The sequence below is a fragment of the Sus scrofa genome, chromosome 9 (assembly GCF_054392235.1).
Source record: "Sus scrofa isolate SSC_HxYL_T2T_F1_AM1 chromosome 9, Sscrofa_HxYL_maternal_Yorkshire_Landrace_v2.0, whole genome shotgun sequence".
Taxonomy (NCBI): Eukaryota; Metazoa; Chordata; class Mammalia; order Artiodactyla; family Suidae; genus Sus; species Sus scrofa.
In genome coordinates, this window is record NC_139391.1 from 100,859,444 (window position 1) to 100,879,857 (window position 20,414).

The 20,414-nt window shown below is 33.6% G+C and overlaps 1 protein-coding gene and 1 non-coding gene across 4 annotated transcripts in view; one reads left to right on the forward strand and one right to left on the reverse strand.

The window, feature by feature from the left end:
* Nucleotides 1-20,414, forward strand: part of SEMA3A (semaphorin 3A) — a 454,735-nt gene that overhangs the window by 34,309 nt on the left and 400,012 nt on the right. The window lies entirely within an intron of this gene.
* Nucleotides 3,604-3,670, reverse strand: LOC146400048 (small nucleolar RNA SNORD29). The gene has a single exon (XR_014816944.1). It is a non-coding gene; the product is annotated as a small nucleolar RNA SNORD29 (small nucleolar RNA).

Genomic DNA, 20,414 nt, shown 5'->3' on the forward strand with positions numbered 1-20,414 from the left:
AATGAATGGGAATTTTCATATTTCTAGTATACTCTTGCTTTAAAAGTATCACCTATATTTTAATCAAATTCAATTCTCTATCAAAAGGAATGAATACAAGACTGTCCATTAAATTTATGATAAATATTTGATGTGACAAAATGACAGTACTATTGATATACAAATATGATGCCAGCTAAATTGTTAATTTTTATTTGAGAGTCTTATTTTTAATATGTTATAGTATTTATGTTACAGTTTTAAAGATCATGTTAATCTTTAAGGTGATATTTGTTAATATTAGTAAAATAACTATTTATTTTGTTTGTACATATAATTACTGGATATATTGAATCCATTACTGGGATCATATAAAGTAGAGCATACTTTATTTCACAATGGTTAAAAGATTGAAAATAAGATGAATTTTTAATATGGTTAAATATATGTTGTCTGAGTTTTGATCTTGCCACCAGATGGCAGGAAAAATCAGAGTCAAATAATTCTGTTGAGCAGTGTAAAAAAAAGTGTTTTTTTTTTTAATTTGGGTGTTTTTCTATTGTTGTTTTGCACAAAACCCAACACTTCATAAGTATAATGTGAATAGACAATAACACGTGATCATTACTGATGAAAGTTTTCTATTTTTTCAGTGTAATCATGCTATAAATAGCTTTTAATATATTCATTTTTATCATTGGTATGATGAGTTTAAAGATTATAATTAATATTATTATTTTAGGAACATTCAATTTGCAATAATAACTGGATCTTCCAGTCCCCAAAATCCCAGAAGCAAAACAACAGTTCATTTAGCTCCTTTATGCATACATCTTCACTTAAAAGAATGGCATGACAATGAAATGCATAATCAATGAATACTCAACAAAGATGATGGAAAAAGAAACTAAACTAAACTGTCACCTTAAAGTTTGTTCCTTTTTGTCAATGCCAAACAGAAACTTATCTGTGATTGATATATGTCTTACTATTTATTTCATAGTAAACGCTTTGGATTCTTAGTGTAATGCCACTTGACATCTGTAAATAAAACCCAACTTAATTATAACATAGACTAAAGGCAAAAAAAGAAAGTATTCCCCAAATTGCAGTAAGACTCTATAGAGTTCCTTTAAATTTTTTAGAAGTATGCTTTTCTGTTTTACGTTTTGGGAAAAGTTCAGGACCATTAACACCTTAAATATATGCAAAGGAGAGAATCAAGATAAATTTTAAAAAGAATTTAAATGAAAAAATTGGTACACTTGTTAATGTATTTTTCATTGATCTATTAATATAATAATGTTTTTAATACATCGACTTTACTTTTTGATACAGCTGTTTTCTTTATCTTGCTTTATAGTATCACTATAAAATCAAAGATAAGCATTTTCTTCCCTCCTCTAGAGAAAAAAATATAATTGGAATTCATACTTTTTCCTTATTTGCACAGAAAGGCAAATAACTATTCTTGATGAATTCCAGATTACTTCTTACTGAGTTAATGTAAGCAATGAAAGACTATTTAATACAGAGAGTGTAGCCTTTAGGGGAAGACAGAGTGTTTCTTTCAGGTGTCTCCATTATATGCCATTTCCTGACCTTGCACAGAAGATTATAGCATTGCAGTGTGTGGATTAGAATGAGGTCTACCTGTCATTCAAACTGAAACAAAGTCTCACCAACAATAATTTCCTTTGAAACCAGATTTATAGATAGGTTCTCTCTTTCCATGCTTCTCATTGTTTAATTTACATAACAACAGGTGTTCAATGTGTGTAAGGATATAACTTTTATTTATCTCCAGATTCCATTGTCATTGATAAAGATGAGGCAGAAATTGTGGAGTTTTGGACAAGGTTAACATAAAAATATTAAGCTCTCACTAGTAAAATGATCTACAATAAATCTATAAGAATTTTACCATGCAAACTTCAGATATTAACAAAAGAGGAAAGATCCCAACAGTTTACATAGATTTACTTATGACAAAAAGACCCTTGTTTATTTGCACAAATGGTCGCGGAGAGTGACAAGTGATCCAGTACACCTAGCTCAGGCAAGTTGCAAATGAGAAAGAAAACTGACACCTCTGGTCAGTGACAGATGAACCTTGCATCAATCATGCTGCTACAGGGAAAACAGGTAGGTGAATGGTTGTTGCTGTCTGCAAGTCTTTCATCACCAGCACCCCATGGAGCAGTGCCAGGGGCAAAATGCATAGTTGCCTTGTGAGTGTCCTATTGCATACTTTGGCTTCTTAGGGCTTCTTAAACTAATTCTTAATGAATTATAACATAGGATTATTTAGGTTCCATGCTGAGAGTCAATTAAAAAGGAATCACTAGGTTTAGAGAATAAAAGTAATGAGACAGAAATCATCGTGAAACTTAACCTGAGCCAGCAGAACACCAGATACACAATCTCATTTATGCCACAACACACTATCTTTATTTTTTTATATTTTTTTTATTTTGGGGGCTCTTTTAATTTTTTTAAATTATTTCCCCAATAAAATTTTTTTCTACTGTACAGCATGGTGACCCAGTTACACATACATGTACACATTCTATTTTCTCACATTATCATGCTCCATCATAAGTGAGTAGACATAGTTCCCAGTGCTACACAGCAGGATCTCATTGCTAATCCATTCCAAAAGCAATAGTTTGCATCTATTAACCCCAAGCTCCCCAGCCACCCCATTCCCTCCCCTTCCCACTTGGCAACAAGAAGTCTGTTCTGCAAGTCCATGATTTTCTTTTCTGTGGAAGGGTTCATTTGTGCCATATATTAGATTCCAGATGTGAGTGATACCATATGGTATTTGTCTTTCTCTTTCTGACTTACTTCACTCAGTATGAGAGTCTCTAGTTCCATCCATGTTACTTTAAATGGCATTATTTTATTCTTTTTTGTGGCTGAGTAGTATTCCACTGTATATATATACCACATCTTCCTAATCCAATAATCTGTTGATGGACATTTGGGTTGTTTCCCTGTCTTGGCTATTGTGAATAGTGCTGTAATGAACATGTGGGTGCATGTGTCTTTTTTAAGGAAAGTTTTGTCAGGATATATGCCCAAGAGTGGGATTGCTGGGTCATACAAACTATCTTTATGAATGCTTCTGGGAAAAACATACAAATACTTTCAAATGGCCATAACATATTCACAAGTTGTATGGTACCTATCTGGATTGTAGACACTGTCAACCCTCAAACAATAGGATTCATTTCTCCATAATGATCCCCATGACCTTATTGTTCATTGTTCATAAAATGTTTTATGACAGATCACATGTACAGAGTAACATCCAAGTGAGTTTGCAGTAGCAACTAAGTTATTTTAGTAACTGTTTTTAAAAATCTTGCCTTAAAATATGAGTCTTGAGTTTACTTATTTAGTGCTTGCTCTGTTTTGCCAAACGTTGAACTTTTAAGCTTTACAAAGTGAAAGAATGTGTGGTCTTATCTGAATCTTTTTTTTCTTTTTTTTCAGATTCAAGTCAGATTAGTAAAAAAAAAAAAAAAGTTCGATAAAAATTTTTGCATAGATTTGCAAATGTCAAGCTAAACAAATTCCACTTAATTTATTTAGAGATTAGTAATATTTTTTTCTCTAGTTTCTCAGGTGTTCATATCTTTTCATTGTTTAATTCATAGTAAACTAGTTTGATTCATCACAGAAGAGAGTAAGAATATTAAGAAGGGGAATAGACTTGCAAATTTTGCCGATGTAACTGTTCCTTTACTTGAGAAAAATACACCTCAATATTTCCAACTTCTCAATAGCCTAACTTGGAAGAGAAGTTAGAGGGACAATTCAGGTTAAAAAAATTATCTATGCCCCTATTTTCAATAAGCTGTTTAATGAACTCAGCCTACAACTGGGTGATCAGTGATTTTCAAACAAGAGTTTTGCTAAGGCAAATTTGATGTGATTAATTTGCTTTAAATTTCAACCGTGTCACTTTGTAAAGTAATCCTGGGTTTCAGGGACTGTGGAGTCTTAATAAACTGAAGGACTTAGCTCTTTCTGCATTAAATATTCATTCATAAATAAAGCCAATTTCCATCTATTGTATATGTTCTGTAGAAATCACTACTATCAACTGGTGAGAGTAATCTGAATCTCAGGCTAATGATTTCACTTATTCAATAATTTACTTTAATAAACATCTGTAGGCAATTTAAGAATTATTTGTGATAGCTGGACAAATTTGTTCCAGAATGATTCAAAATTGACAACAGAGGCTTTTCTCTATGACTTTGCCCATAGATCTGACTTTAAATGTCACCCAAAGGGGACATTTTGATTTCCAGAGAGAAGCAAATAAATTTCTTCATTGGGCTAGGAAAAATATTATGTCTGTTGAACACACTTTTAAACCCAACAATTTTGCTTGTGAGAATTTATCTTAAGTATATACTCTAATCAATCAGCAAAAATATATGTACCAGGGTATTGATGAAAATATTGTTTAGATTATTGAAAAGCAAGATATAAACAAAGCAAATGCTTAGCAAGACGGATGTTAGAAAAATTAGAATATTTTCATACAGTGGAATTATTTTAACCTCTTAAAAAAAAAGAATGTTACTGGATTTAGAAAATAAAGCTCTCCAAGATAGGTTGTTAGTTTAAAAAGACTCAACTTTGAAAATAGTATGCAAATGAACCCACATCAGTAAAAAAGGAAGGGAAAAATTACTTTAAGAATCTCTTTAAAGTGGTCACCTTCGGGAACTGAGGGAATATTTACACATGGAGAAATGATTTGTTATAACCAATTATGTTTGCATGTAAATATATGTAAATATGTTTTACTATGAATGTATGAAAGTGTTAATTATATATTTTAACTGGACAAACATATATATAACTAACATACTTATTACTAAATATTTAGAGGTTTTTTAATAAACGTGTTTATAAGCATTTTTATAAATTATAAGTTATTATAAAATTATAATTACTACTTACAGAAGGGTGAAATATGGCAGATATGATAGAAACTTTTCATACAATATCATATTTAAACAGCATATAATTCTGGAGTAAATTTTGATCTACCCATTTTACAAAACTGTAAAGTTGTAACTTAATTAACTCACTCCTCTAAGGTCTCCTGGCATTTAAGTGGCTGAACAGATTTGAACCCTAGTCTGACTCCAGATCCTTTTGGAAGATTTTTTTTTCAAAGAAAATGTAATATATTTATTTTATTCTGTTGTAAAAAACTTGACACAGCTGTCAGTTTTATACTCATTAGTTTTTTATACTCATTAGTTACTGGAATTTAGTAGTTCATATTATTATTTTTCAAAATATAGATTCAGAGAAGATTCTGAGATTATACGTATGTCCCTTCACTTAATATCTCAAATAGCAAGTAAAGCCAAATAGCTGAATAGGTGATCACTGATCATGACAACTTATTCTTTAGAGACCTGTTGATTTTCTGCTTTTGTGTCTGCGGCATTTCTTGTTTTATAAGCTTAATTTTGTTTTAATTTTTGTTTCTCCAATATGATTTTTTTTTCTACTGTACAGCATGGTGACCCAGTTACACATACATGTACACATTCTATTTTCTCACATTATCATGCTCCATCATAAGTGACTAGACATAGTTCCCAGTGCTACACAGCAGGATCTCATTGCTAATCCATTCCAAAGGCAATAGTTTGCATCTATTAACCCTAAGCTCCCCAGCCACCCCATTCCCTCCCCCTCCCTCTTAGCAACCACAAGTCTATTCTCCAAGCAGGAGGCATAACTCTCCCAGACTTCAGGCAATATTACAAGGCCACAGTCATCAAGACAGTGTGGTACTGGTCCCAAAAAAGACATACAGCCAATGGAACGGAATAGAGAACCCAGAAATAAACCCAGACACCTATGGTCAATTAATCTTTGACAAAGGAGGCAAGAACATAAAATGGGAAAAAGATAGTCTTTTCAGCAAGTATTGCTGGGAAACCTGGACAGCTGCATGCAAACCAATGAAACTAGAACACACCCTCACACCATGCACAGAAATAAACTCATGATGGCTGAAAGACTTAAATATAAGACAGGACACCATCAAACTCCTGGAAGAGAACATAAGCAAAACATTCTCTGACATCAACCTTATGAATATTTTCTCAGGTCAGTCTCCCAAAGCAACAGAAATAAAAGCAAAAAAATAAACCAAGGGGACCTAATCAAACTGACGAGCTTTTGCACAGCAAAGGAAATCAAAAAGAAAACAAAAAGACAAAAGAGAATGGGAGAAAATGGTTTCCAATGATGAAACTGACAAGGGCATAATCTCTAGAATATAAAGCAACTTATACAACTCAATAGCAAAAAAGCCAACAACCCAATGGAAAAATGGGCAAACGACCTGAATAGACATTTTTTCAAGGAAGATATACAGATGGCCAACAGGCACATGAAAAAATACTCAACATCCCTGATTATTAGAGAAATGCAAATCAAAACTACCATGAGATACCACCTCACACCAGTCAGAATGACCATCATTAATAAGTCCACAAGTAGCAAGTGCCAGAGGGGTTGTGGAGAAAAGGGAACCCTTCTGCACTATAGGTGGGAATGTAAGCTGGTACAACCACTATGGAGAACAGTAAGGAGGTACCTTAGAAATCTATACATAGAACTACCATATGACCCAACAATTCCACTCTTGGGCATATATCCAGACAAAACTTTCCTTAAAAAAGACGTATGACCTGTATGTTCATTGCAGCACTATTCACAGTAGCCAAGACATGGAAACAACTCAAATGTCCAGCAACAGATTATTGGATTAGGAAGATGTGGTATATATACACAATGGAATACTACTCAAACATAAAAAGAATGAAATAATGCCGTTTGTAGCAATGTGTATGGAACTAGAGACTCATACTGAGTGAAGTAAGTCAGAAAGAGAAAGACAAATACCATATGATATCACTCATATCTGGAATCTAATATATGGCACAAATTAACGCTTCCACAGAAAAGAAAATCATGGACTTTGAGAATAGCCTTTTGGAAGATTTTGATTTTTAATTTTTCCCCTAATTATTTAAAATGGTCATTAAGGGAGTTCCCATCGTGGCTCAGTGGTTAACGAATCCAACTAGGAACCATGAGGTTGCGGGTTCTATCCCTGGCCTTGCTCAGTGGTTTAAGGATCCAGCATTGCCGTGAGCTGTGGTGTAGGTTGCAGACGTGGCTCAGATCCCAGGTTGCTGTGGCTCTGGCGTAGGCCAGAGGCTAAAGCTCTGATTCGACCCCTAGCCTGGGAATCTCCATATGCTGCAGAAGCAGCCCTAGAAATGGTAGAAAGACCAAAAAAATAAAAAAATAAATAAAATGGCCATTAAGAGTGAATGTTAAGATGTTACTTGATACTGTAATGTTAAAAATGTAAATAATTAGCTGAGAGGTATTCTATTCTTTTTTCTTATATTAGAATGAAATTATTATCTGAAATATTAAAGATTTTAAACTACATGATGATGATGAAAGTGCTTAAATCATTGTGACTAGGTGTTGGTGGAGAGACACTCAGGTTTTTTACTTCTAAAATAGCAATTATAAGACCTAGTCTGTTTGCTTCATAGTTTGTAAAGAAAAAAGTGAGATAATATGTATAAAACTATTAGAAAATGTCAAGTACTATACAAAATTTACCTTATTTAGGATTAATAATGTTAAGATCTATTTTCTCTGGTTACTCATAATATGAATTTCACTGATTCAAAATATCTTTGATATTTTCAAATTTTAAATTAAAATGAAATATTTGAAGGCAACCTAGAAATAATGTTTTATTTTTTTATTTTTTAATTATTGAAATATAGTTGATTTACAATGTTGTATTAGTTTCAGGTATACAACAAAGTAATTCGGTTATACATATTCTTTTTTTGCATTCTCTTCCATTATAGACTGTTGGAAGACATTGAATACAGTTCCCTATGCTATACACTAGGTCTTTGTTGATTATCAATTTTATATATAGAAGTATATATATGTTAATACCAAACTCCTAGTTTAACCCTCCCCTTCTTTTCCCCTTCAGTAACTATAAGTTTGTTTTCTATGAGTCTCATTCTGTTTTGCAAATGAGTTCATTTGTCTCATATGTTTAGAGTCAACATACAAGTGATACCATATGACATTTGTCTTTCTCTGTCAAGATTACTTTATTTAGTATGATAGCCTCTAGGTCTATCCATGTTGCTGAAATTGCATTATTTAAATCTTTTTATAGCTGAGTAATAGTATATTATATGCATATATATACACCACATCTTTTTTTATCCATTCATCTGTCAGTGGACATTTAGGTTGTTTCTATGTCTTGGCTATTATAAAAACTGCTACTATGAATGCTGGGGTCCATGTGTCTTTTTGAATTATGGTTTTCTCCAGATAGATGCCTAGGAGTGGGATTGTAGGAACAAATGGTAGCTCTTTTATCAGTTTTCAGGGTTTTTTTTTAGTTTTCATTGGCTGTACCAATTTACATTCCCAACAGCAGTGTATGAGAGTTCCCTTTTCTTCATATCCTTTCCAATATTTATTGTTTGTAGACTTTTGTGAGGTGACACCTCATTTTATTTTTGATGTGAATTTCTCTAATAATTAGTGATGTTGAGCATATTTTCATGTGCCTTTTAGCCATTCTTGTGCCTTTCGAGAAATATCTATTTAGATTTTCTGTCCATTTTTTGATTGGGTTGTTTGCTTTTTTGATATTGAGCTATATTTTGGAGATAAATCTCTTGTTGGTTGCATCATTTGCAAATATTTTCTCCTATTCTGTTGTTTCTTTCTTTTAATTTGCTTATGGTTTACTTTGTCATGCATAAGCTTTTGAGTTTAGTTAAGTCCCATTTATTTTTCTTTTCATTTCCATTTCTTTAGGAGATGGATCCAAAAAATATATTGCTATAGTTTATGTCAAAGACTATTCTGCCTATGTTTCCTCTAGGAATTTTATAGCATCTTGGATTTTATACATTTAGGTCTTTTATACATTTTGAATTTATTTTTTGTGTATGGTGATAGAAAATGTTCTAATTTCAATTTTTACATGTACCTGTCTTGTTTTCCCAACACCATTATTTAAGAGACTATCTTTTCTCCATTGTATACCCTTTCCTTGTTTTAGGTTAATTGACAATAAATATGTGGGTTTATTTCTGAGTTTTCTGTCCTGTTTCACTGATCTGTATGTCAGTTTTATGCCAGTTCCATACTGTTTTGATGATTGTAGTTTTGTAGTATAGTCTGAAACCAGGGAACCTGATTCCTCAGGCTCTATCTCAAGATTACTTTGGCTATTCTGGGTCTTCTGCATATCCATAAAAATTTTTCAAAAAATGTTCTAGTTCTGTGAAAAAATGCCATTAGTAATTTCACAGGAATAGCATTGAATCTGTAGATTGTCTTGTACTAGTATAGTCATTTTGACAATACTGATTCTTCCAATGCAAAAGCATGGTATATCTTTCCATTTGTTTATGTCATCTTTGATTTCATTCATCAGCATCATAGAGTTTTGGACTACAGGTTTTTTGCCTCCTTACATAAGTTTATTCCTACGTGGTTTTTTTTTTTGTTTTTTTTGGTTTTTTTTTTTGCCTTGTTGACACAGTGGTAAATGGGGTTGCTTTCTTAATTTATCTTTTTCATATTTTATTGTTAGTATATAGAAATGCAAGAGATTTCTATGTATTAATTTTGTATCCTGCAACTTTACTGAATTCATTGATAAGCTCTACCAGTTTTCTGGTAATATCTTTAGGATTTTCTATGTATGGTATCATGTCATCTGCAAAACAGTTACAATTTTACTTCTCCTTTTCCAGTTTGTATTCCTTTTATTTCATTTTCTTTTTTTTTTTTTTTTTTTTTTTTTTTGTCTTTTGTCTTTTGTCTTTTTAAGGCCACACCCATGGCATATGAAGGTTCCCAGGCTAGGGGTCTTATTGGTGCTGTAGCTAGGATTTCCAAAACTATGTTGAACAAAAGTGGTGAAAGTGGACATCTTTGTCTTTGTTCCTGATCTTAGGGAAAATATTTTGAGCTTTTCACCATTGGTTTGATGTTAGCTGTGGGTTTGTCATATATGGCTTTTACTATATTGAGGTAGGTTCTCTCTATGTCCACATTCTGAAGAATTTTTACCATAAATGGCTGTTGAATTTTATCAAAAGATTTTTCTGCATATATTGAGATGATTATATGGTTTTTATTCTTCAATATGTTAGTGTGGTGTATGACACTGATTAGTTTGCAGATATTGAAAAATACTTGCATCCCAGGGATAAATTTTATTTGCTAATGGTGAATGATCCTTTAATGTGTTGTTGGATCCAGTTTGCTAGTATTTTGTTGAGGAATTTTGCATCTATATTCATCAGTGATATTGTCCTGTAATTTTCTTTTTTTGTGGTATCTTATAGTCTTTTAAATACAACGGAAGCCAGAATGGTCGAAAATTTAATCACCATTTTTTCTTGTGATATGTAAAATGAATTTCTCAATGTGATAAAACTTTCATTCCAGATTCAATTCCATGGTCAATCATTATAATACCTCTTTTCTACAAACTCTAGATTCCCTTGCCCAACTTTCACTTTTACTTGCTTGGCTACCATGATTAAAATGGATTTTCCATCTATTCCAAACAGAAACAGAGAGAACTACACCCATGCTGATCGGTTTCTCTTTATTTACTTGTTTATTTTGATTTACAATGTTGTGTCAATTTCTGCTGTATAACAAAGTGACTCAGTCATGCATAAATATATATACCTTCTTTTTAAATTTTATTTTCCATCATGGTCTGTCCCTGGAAATTGTATATAGTTCTCTGTGCTATTCAATAGGACCTTAATGCCTGTGCATTCTAAATATAATAATTTGCATCTACTAACTGACTGATCTCTCTTTAAATTGATGATCACTAACCTCAAGTAAGTCCTTCATGCTTCCTAGAAACCACACTAAATTGTGTGAGTCATTTAGTCTCCTCCTAACCTAGACCACTGTTTTATCCCTTCTCCTCTCCAAATTAAACCTCTGATGCTCCCCTGACCATTGTCAATGGCAGTTGAAGAACTTGCATTTACTTTATTTTATTTTTTGCTTTTTAGGGCCACACCTGTGGCATATGGAGGTTCCCACGCTAGGGGTCAAATCAGAGCTGTAGCTACTGGCCTATACCACAGCCACATCAATGTGGGATCCGAGACATGTCTGCAACCTACACCACAGCTCACAGCAACACTGGATCCTTTACCCACTGATCAAGGCCAGGGATCAGACCTGCACCCTCAAGGATGGTAGTCAGATTTGTTAACCACTGAGACACAACGGGAATTCCTCTTGCATTTATTCACTGAGAAAATTGAAGTAACTGAAAGATGATTTCCAAAAATCTTCCATGCTGTATCTACTCACTTACCACCTTTGTGTTCTTTTCTTCCAAATTTTTGAATGACATTGTCCGTGGACTTAACAGTGCTATCAGCAAAGGCCAAACTTTCCATTTGAGCTTTGAGTTCCTTCTTTTGTCATCTACTCAAAGAAATCGTTCTCTCCTTCCTCTATTTTTTTCTCTTGATTGTGTTTTTTCTACCAGAATATAGTATACCTTATGCTGTTGCTTCACTGTCTTTGAAAAGAAAGAAAATAATATTCATGGTGTATTTTCTTCTTGAAGCTACTGCTCTATTTCTCTATCCCTAAATAGAAAAATTCCTTAAAGAGTGGACAACATTTGCTATCTCCATTCTTCTATCCTATTCTCTATATTTATTTTATTTTTTTAAAATAATTTCATGCAATAAGAGGCACAGATTTCCCCCAGAGCTGCCCTGTGCCTCTCTTGGGCAGGTGGCAGGTGTGAGGGACAGGCAGTTCTTGTCATGACTAAACAATGGACAGAGACATTCTTATCCAGCCTGAGTCTTCTTGGTGTGATGGATAACTGTGTTGTCAATTTGATCAAGCTGGGGAATACATTACCGAGAATTCATCTCTTCTTTGGTTAGTGAACAGTTTTGACAAGTGATATGTAGAATTTGTAGAATCATCACCATAATCAAGATATAAATCAGTTCAGTCATCGTCCCCAAATTTTCTCAAGCCTCTTTGAAACCAAGCTCTCCCTTCACACACAAACCCTGGCAACCTCCGATCCGTTTTCTGTTCTTATGCTTTTGTTGTTTTATCCATATTATTGCATGTATCAATAGTTTATTCTTCTGTTAAGTAATATTCTGTTGTATGGGTATAGTTCTGTTAGTTTTTGCCTAATATATTTTGAAATTTTATTATTAGTTACATTCATACCTAGGATTGTTATGTCTTCTTGATTAATTAATTTTTATAATAAAATTTTCCTCTTTGTTTATATTTGTCACTCCGTAGAACATGGAGTTCTGGGCTAGGGATCTGATCTGCAGTTGCAACCTACACCACAGCTGTGGCAACTGGCAGATCCTATAACCCACTGTACCAGGCCAGGGATTGAACCTGTGTCCTGGCACTGTGAAGATGCTTCTGATCCCATTGTGCCACAGCAGGAACTCCTCCTCTTTGTTTTTGGTAATACTGCTTTTCTTGAAATCTTTGATACTGATATATCTATTCTCTCTCTTATGCTTAAAGTTTGCGTGGTATATTTTTTTCAATCCTTTACTTTTAACCTATCTTTACATTTAAAATAAATATTCTTAAGAAATCCCAAATAGCACATATACTAAGTGTTCAGTTCAGTTATTTTTGACAACTGTGTACCTATGCATAAAAAATATCATCCCAAATATATTACATATATCCATCACCTTTGAAAGTATAGAAGGTTTTCTCACCCCTCTGTCCTGTTAATTTTTCCCATCTCATCACTCTACGAGAGATAGGCAAATTCTGATTTTTAATTACTGTAGATTAGTTTTACTAGGTTGTGGACATTACATAAAAGGGATCATACAATATATATTCTTTTATATCTGGTCTCATTTTCTCTTAAAATGCTTTTGAGAATTTTAAAGGCTGTATTCATTCTGTAGCTATTTATGTTGCATTTAGCATTTATTTATTAGTTTTTATTTCTTTTTTTCCTTATTGGTAATCTATTTTATTAATATACCACCATTACTTTTATTCATTATCCTGTCAATAGACATGGAATATTTCCATTATAGGGCAATCACATGTAATAATTTTATGAACAGTCTTATGCAGACCTTTTGATAGACATATGCTTTACCTTCTCTTACAGAAATACCCAGGAATGAAATTTCTAGGTCATATGGTAAATGTATGTTTACCTTTTAGAAATAGGCAAACACTTTTCCAAAGTATATGCACCATTTTGCATCCTTATTAGAATTATGATACTTTCGTTTGTTCCACATACTCATCAATGTTTGATACTATAAGTCTTTAAAATTTTAGCCCTTTTGATGACTATATAGCAATATCTCATTGCAGTTTTAATTTGCATTTCCCTGACGACTTAAAACAGTAAACATCACTTTGGACGTGCATTGCTTAATCTTGTGTATTTTCTTTTGCAAAGTAGTATTTCAAGTCATTTGCTTATTTTTATTGAGTTGCTTGTCTTGAGTTTATTACTTGGAATTCATATATACATATGTATATTAGATAAGAATATTTTCTCATATATTTATATTTTATATATTTTCCTCCCAGTGTGGCTCATATCCTTATTTTTTTTTTTTTTTGTCTTTTCTTTTTATAATGACCACACCCGTGGCATATGGACATTCCCAGGCGAGGGATCAAATTGGAGCTGCAGCTACCAGATGCCACAGCCACAGCAACGTGGAATCTGAGACTCCTCTACGACCTACACCACGGCTCATGGCAATGCTGGGTCCTTAACCCAATGAGAGAAGCCAGGGATGGAACCCGCATCCTCATATCCCGATTGGGTTCAAGACCACTGAGCTACGATGGCAATTCCTGCATAGTCCCTTTTTTTTTTTTTTTTTTTTTTTGTCTTTTTGCTTTTTCTAGGGTCACTCACATGGCATGCGGAGGTTCCCAGGCTAGGGGTCTAATTGGAGCTGTAGCCACTGGCCTACACCACAGCCACAGCAATGTGGGATCCGAGCCACATCTGAGACCTACACCACAGTTCATGGTAATGCCGGATCCTTAACCCACTGAGCAAGGCCAGGGATCAACCCGCAACCTCATGGTTCCTAGTCGGATTCTTTCCACTGTGCCACAATGGGAACTCTTGTTGATACTCTGATCTGTCACACTATTGACTGTCTCTTCTTGATGGGTACCATCTTATTACTTACTGTAATAATAAGAATATTGTAGAAGCAGGATTCAGGAATTTGTTCTCCATTTACTCAAACCAGGGGAAATTTTCTTGCTACTCAGTTTTCAGTTTGAAATGTGTCATTCCCAATGCTTTGCTGGCTATCTGATGATACATGCGATGAAGTAGCCCACACTTCAAGTTAGGTCCAACTTCCTGTATAGAGAAAATTTATTTGACCAATGAAATTTTAACTCTATGATAGCTGTAATTACCATGGCTTACCCACCATAATTATAGACTTGGTCTTCTCTGGATTCCATTATAACATAGTCTGATGCCTTAAAGTCATATGAAAAGCTAATTGAATCAATTCAGCCTAACATACAATATTGTATGGCCAGATTATTCTATTTTTATCTTGTTTTACACACACACACACACACACACACACACAAAACCATGGAGTCATCTCCAACACACTGTAAACTACTTGAGTGCAGTATTTGTTTTCATTTCATTTTGGTCTTCCTATTTTAGGTCCACAACAATATATATATATATTTGTTGACTGCAGAAAAAATAGCACTTAACCTCTTTTTGTTTAATGAAACATATGCCATAGTCTATGGTCTCTGGAAGTATCTGAAAATACATACTGTTTATATATATTTCTTTAGCCCTTCTCAAAATAGATTGCTTTTTTCCCAAAGATTTTCTTCCATTATTAATCTGTTTAGAAATCAACTTTCATTTTCTGTAATTTTTTAAAACAATTAGCTTTTTAAAAACCAGCCAAGTTTAGTAGGGAAGTTGTTAATGTCACATTGGCCTGAGAAAACACCAGTACTGGACTGGTATATAATTAGTTTAGAGAAATTAATTTTGATTAATAGAATCTTGAGTTCTAATGATTATGCCAAATATATTGGTAGATTCGCACCTTACAGTCTTTAGATATTCTATTTGCTTTTATTCTGTCAATCTGATTACTGCACATTTTAAGATGTTTTGTTATTGACATTTTCTGTTTGAAAATTTTGTCTATGTAGATTATTCTATTTTCAGGTAACAAATTAATATCTATTTTTTAAAAGTTCAATTTTGGAGTTCCCATCGTGGCGCAGTGGTTAACGAATCCGACTAGGAGCCATGAGGTTGCGGGTTTGATCCCTGCCCTTGCTCAGTGGGTTGACGATCCGGCGTTGCCGTGGGCTGTGGTGTAGGTTGCAGACGCAGCTCGGATCCCGCGTTGCTGTGGCTCTGGCGTAGGCCAGTGGCTACAGCTCCGATTCGACCCCTAGCCTGGGAACCTCCATATGCTGCGGGAGTGGCCCAAAGAAATAGCAAAAAGACAAAAAAAAAAAAAAAAAAGAAAAGAAAAGTTCTATTCAATATTTTATCTTGAAAGTTGCTCTCCTCTTTTATTTAAAAAAACTGAGCTAGATATAGAAAACTAACACCATAAAAGCATCAGTTAGTTTTGAAATTAAATTTATAATTTTTAAAAATTAAATATGCTCTACTAAAACAAAGGGGAAATTGTATTAAATCTTATAAACATATAAGATAAGGCAATATTAATAATGATATCAATTTAAGTCATCCACGTTTAAGCTTGACTTAGTTGGAAATAAAGATGCAAAAGAGAATGGCCAAAGCAGGGAGTTACTTTGAGTTCTAAAAACTAACTACTAGCTCAAATGACACAAAATCTCACCTTCCATTTCTGTCTACTTCAGTTCCTTTTATTATTCCTTTTTTTTATTGGAGCTGGTCTTCCATGAAAAATTAGCCACTAAATCTTACTTTCCTTTGATTTACTGTCTATTATTCTTAATTTGACCCCTTTAGGAGTCACCTCAACCATCCGGAGAGCATATTGTAAAACCTCTTGTGACTTTTATTCTGAAAGATGAAATATTTTTAAAAGCACACGAAACTGAGAAGTTGTTTTAGATGACAGCCCCTGAATTTCTGTTTTGTCTATGTTCCTGTCCTGGAGTTGAATTGCTGGTACTTAACATTAATGGCAGTTTAAAACTAGTTTAGGGGAGTTCCAGTTGTGGCTCAGTGGGTTAAAAATCTGACATTGTGTCTGTGAGGATGCAGGTTCAATTCCTGGCCTCAATCAGTGAGTTAAGGATCCAACGTTGCCAAAAGCTGTGGCGTAGGTCACAGATGTGGCTCGGATCCAGTGTTGCTGTGGCGTGTGGTGTGAGCCAGCAGCTGCAGCTCAGATTTGACCCCCTAGCCTGGGAACTTCCATAGGCTGCAGGTGCAGCCCTAAACAAAAAATTTTTAAAAATCCAATTTAAAATTTGAAGGAATATGACATTTTACAATTGCAGATTGTTATTGTAATTAACATTTGCATGCAAGCAGTAAAAATGTTGTCCATGGTACTAAGTTAAATGACTACAAAATTAAAAACTTTGAATAAAAAATTTTATGAAAGTTTATAGCTGAAATAACAGCCAGCTATGACAATCATGCAAACTAGGATTTTTCAAAGGATTGTTCCTTAAAAATTACAAGTGCCATAGGGGCGGACCTTAATGAAGAATCCAAGAACTGAATTTTGTTCCTCCTTAGAACAGAATCTTTCTTCTAATTAGTCTATCAGAGCAGTTTCTCCTGATGGATTAAGAATAGATAAAAAGCCTCTGCATCATTTTATCCTTTATAGATTTTTCTTTATTCCAAAACCTTTTCTTCAAATATATATATTTTTAAATTATACATAATTTCAAATAAAAGGAGAAAAAAATCCTTGAGAACATTGTTTTATTTTTCTGAATCTCAGGCTTCTATAACTTTTCCAATCTAGTATCCTAACTCAAAGTTCATAGTCTAATTGAGATAATTCTCATCTAACTTATTTTAAACCCAAACTCCATGTTTGAAATATTTTTTTCCAACTTTAAAACTTTACATTTATAAAGTAGATGCACGTGACTGTAACTTCCTTTTAGAGATGCTGATAAACCAGAGATAGCCAGCAACAACAAAATGAACTCATACACATCTGGCCCCTAACAAAAGATATGGCAGATTTTCATAGGTCAATACAAGCAAATCTAGATTGCATGGATATACCTTTTGAGGCCTGTGGAATTGGGCCAATGTTACGCTTTAAAAGAACTCCTAGAAGTTTAGTTAACAAAATAGAAACTACTGGTATAATTAATCACTAAAGATATAAAATGAACACTATTAAATTAGAGTTAATTGAGTATTAAATATATGGTAGGTAATTTGAACTCTATAGCCCTATCACTCAACTGAGAAAAGTAAGCACAAAAAGTACTCAAACCATCCTATGATACACAGCCTATAAGTAGCAGTTTTGATATTCGAAAGCTGCTAACAAATTCTCACCTATACTCCAAGCTATACCTGCTTCTTCTAATGGCTAAAAAACCAAGGCACATGTACAAGCAAACTGTTATCATTTAGTATTCAAATAAGAAAAAGTGCCTAAAGAAGCCAAACATTTCTTTCTTTTGTCTCCAAACAGCTTATTTTTTAAATTTCAAGCCACAGAGAAGTTGGAAGATGAGCCAAATCAACACCTATATAATATATCAACTCGATTCTCAGGCTTTAATAGTTTTGCCACATTTGCTTTCTGGCATCCCTGAGCAGTATTTTTCTCAGAATCATTTGAGAGTAATCATAGACATTTTGAAACACAATAACAAAATATTTCAGCATATCTGTTCTAAAAGCTAGTTTATTCTTCTATATAAATGAGAATTTTGTTATCATATCTAAGAACTTTAGCTTTGATACTACAATGTCCAAAAAAATTCTGTAACTTGTTAATAGGCAAAAGAGATTATTGACTTTTCTTTGGTACCGTTAGTAGTACTAAATGGTGAATTTGGTAAGTTTTCTATCAACTGAGGTCTATTTTAACACCTGAAGTTTATAAAATAGCAGAAGTTAACTTGTCAATTTTGTCTGCACAGATGCAGATAATTTCTATTTTTAAAAAGATAACCCTGACAGCTATTGTTTATTGCCCTAGCATTATGTCTAATCCATCAATTTTTACTTACTAGTCCTTTATTAATTTGGCTTTAGAAAGCTAGCTCCTCATATAATTTTTGGTCTAACTTTAATGTTTTATTAATGCCTCCAAAACTGATAAATTAGATAAAATCTTTGACCTAAATTTATTTTATATTTGTGAGCCATGCTTTTAACTTTTTGAAAGTTACACTATAACAATAATCTTTTTTAATATGCAATTCTAATTCAAATTTCCTAGTGTTTCAATAGTATTCTTTATGGTTCTTTCTTTCTTTGATTTTCTTGATCCAGAATTCAGTCAAGGAGCTTACACTGTAATTGTTTTACGTATCTCCCGTTTTCTTTAATATGGAAGAACAGTCTTCCATCTCACTCTTTTTTTTGCACGATATTGACTATTTTTTTTTACAAAGAATGCAGCCTAATTGCATTACAGAATGTTCTGCTCTCTGTATATGTTTAGTCATGATTAAATTAATATTAAGGCACTTTGGCCAGAATACTGCAGGTGATATTGAGTACTTCCTATTATAACAGCCTCATTAGATACTTTGTATCATTTTTGAAGTTTGATCACATGCTAGTTAAGGTGATTTCTGTTGGGGTTTCTCCATGGTAAATTTACATTTTATTGCACATGTTTATCAAGCTCTCTATGAAGTGTTATTCTGAGACAGTGTAAAGATCCCATTCTTCAGAAACATTTTAGTGAATGATTTAGCATGTTCTGATGATACTTGCTTGGGCCAAGTATTACGCTAGTATTTGCAAACCCAGTTCTTTCATTTTAAAATGTCAGCATTTATGGGTAATAGAATGGTTAAGGGAGCTCAAGGTTGGAGTCAAGAGATAAATGTATAGATGTGCATAAACATTTACATAGCTTCCAAATTTCAAAAACAATGATGAACACTTGAGTATAAAAGTATTTTCATTTATATTTATTTATTTGTTTGTTCTTTACTTTTTAGGACCACACCTGTGGTATGTGGAAGTTCCCAGGCTAGGGGTCAAATTGGAGCTGCAGCTGCTGGCCTATGCCACAGTCACAGCAAAACCAGATCCAAGCCACATTTGCCAACTACACTGCAATTTGTGGCAACACTGGATCCTTAACCCACTGAGAGAGGTCAGGGATCGAACCTGCATCCTCATGGATACTAGTCAGGTTTTTAACCCACTAAGCCACAACAGGAACGCCATAAAAGTATTTCTAAAAATACAAAACAATTAAGCAGATAGCATACTTTACTTACTTTATAAACTGATATCAAAGAAGTTACTCAGGTTAAGCCATAAATACCATTCTACGAGTCAATAAAGTATCAATAGAACAATCAGGGATCAGGAATTCATAATGAAGCAGCATGTGTCAATTTGAGCCTAACTTTCATCACCTGCTAAATTTGAAATAATAATATCTACTTCACAGGATAGTATTGAGGTTTAATTGTGAAGGACAGATCATATTCCCTACAACTGATGATGATTTTTTTTTTTTATTTTTTGCTTTTTTCAGGGCCGCACTTGCGGCATATGGAAGTTGCCAGCTAGGGTTGAATTGGAACTGCAACTGCAGGCCTACACTACAGCCACAGCAATGCAGGATCCAAGCCATGTCTCTGACCTTCACTGCAGCTCACAGCAATGCCAGATCCTTAACCCACTGAGCGAGGCCAGGGATCAAACCTGCATCCTCATGGATACTAGTTGGGTTCATAACGTGCTGAGCCACAATAGGAAATCCTGATAATGATTTTTAAATGTTAGTTACTGCATTATATTATCCTACCTAGCATGTGATTTTGATTTTTTAATTTTAAAAATTACTGTATGAAACAAAGAAATAAGGGAAATAAAACCTAGGCTGCTTTCAGATTTTTCCTCTCTACATACGCAATTTCCTTTAACAGATTTCTTTCTATTGTATACTTTGTTTCTTACCTTAAATCCTTTGTTCAGTGTTTTAAAATAGCACACATAAAATCCTTAGAAAATGTGACTTTCATGCTTAAAGGCATTCTTGTAGGGGGGATGTGGCAATGGCAACCTTATTTCACACATATGGTAATACATT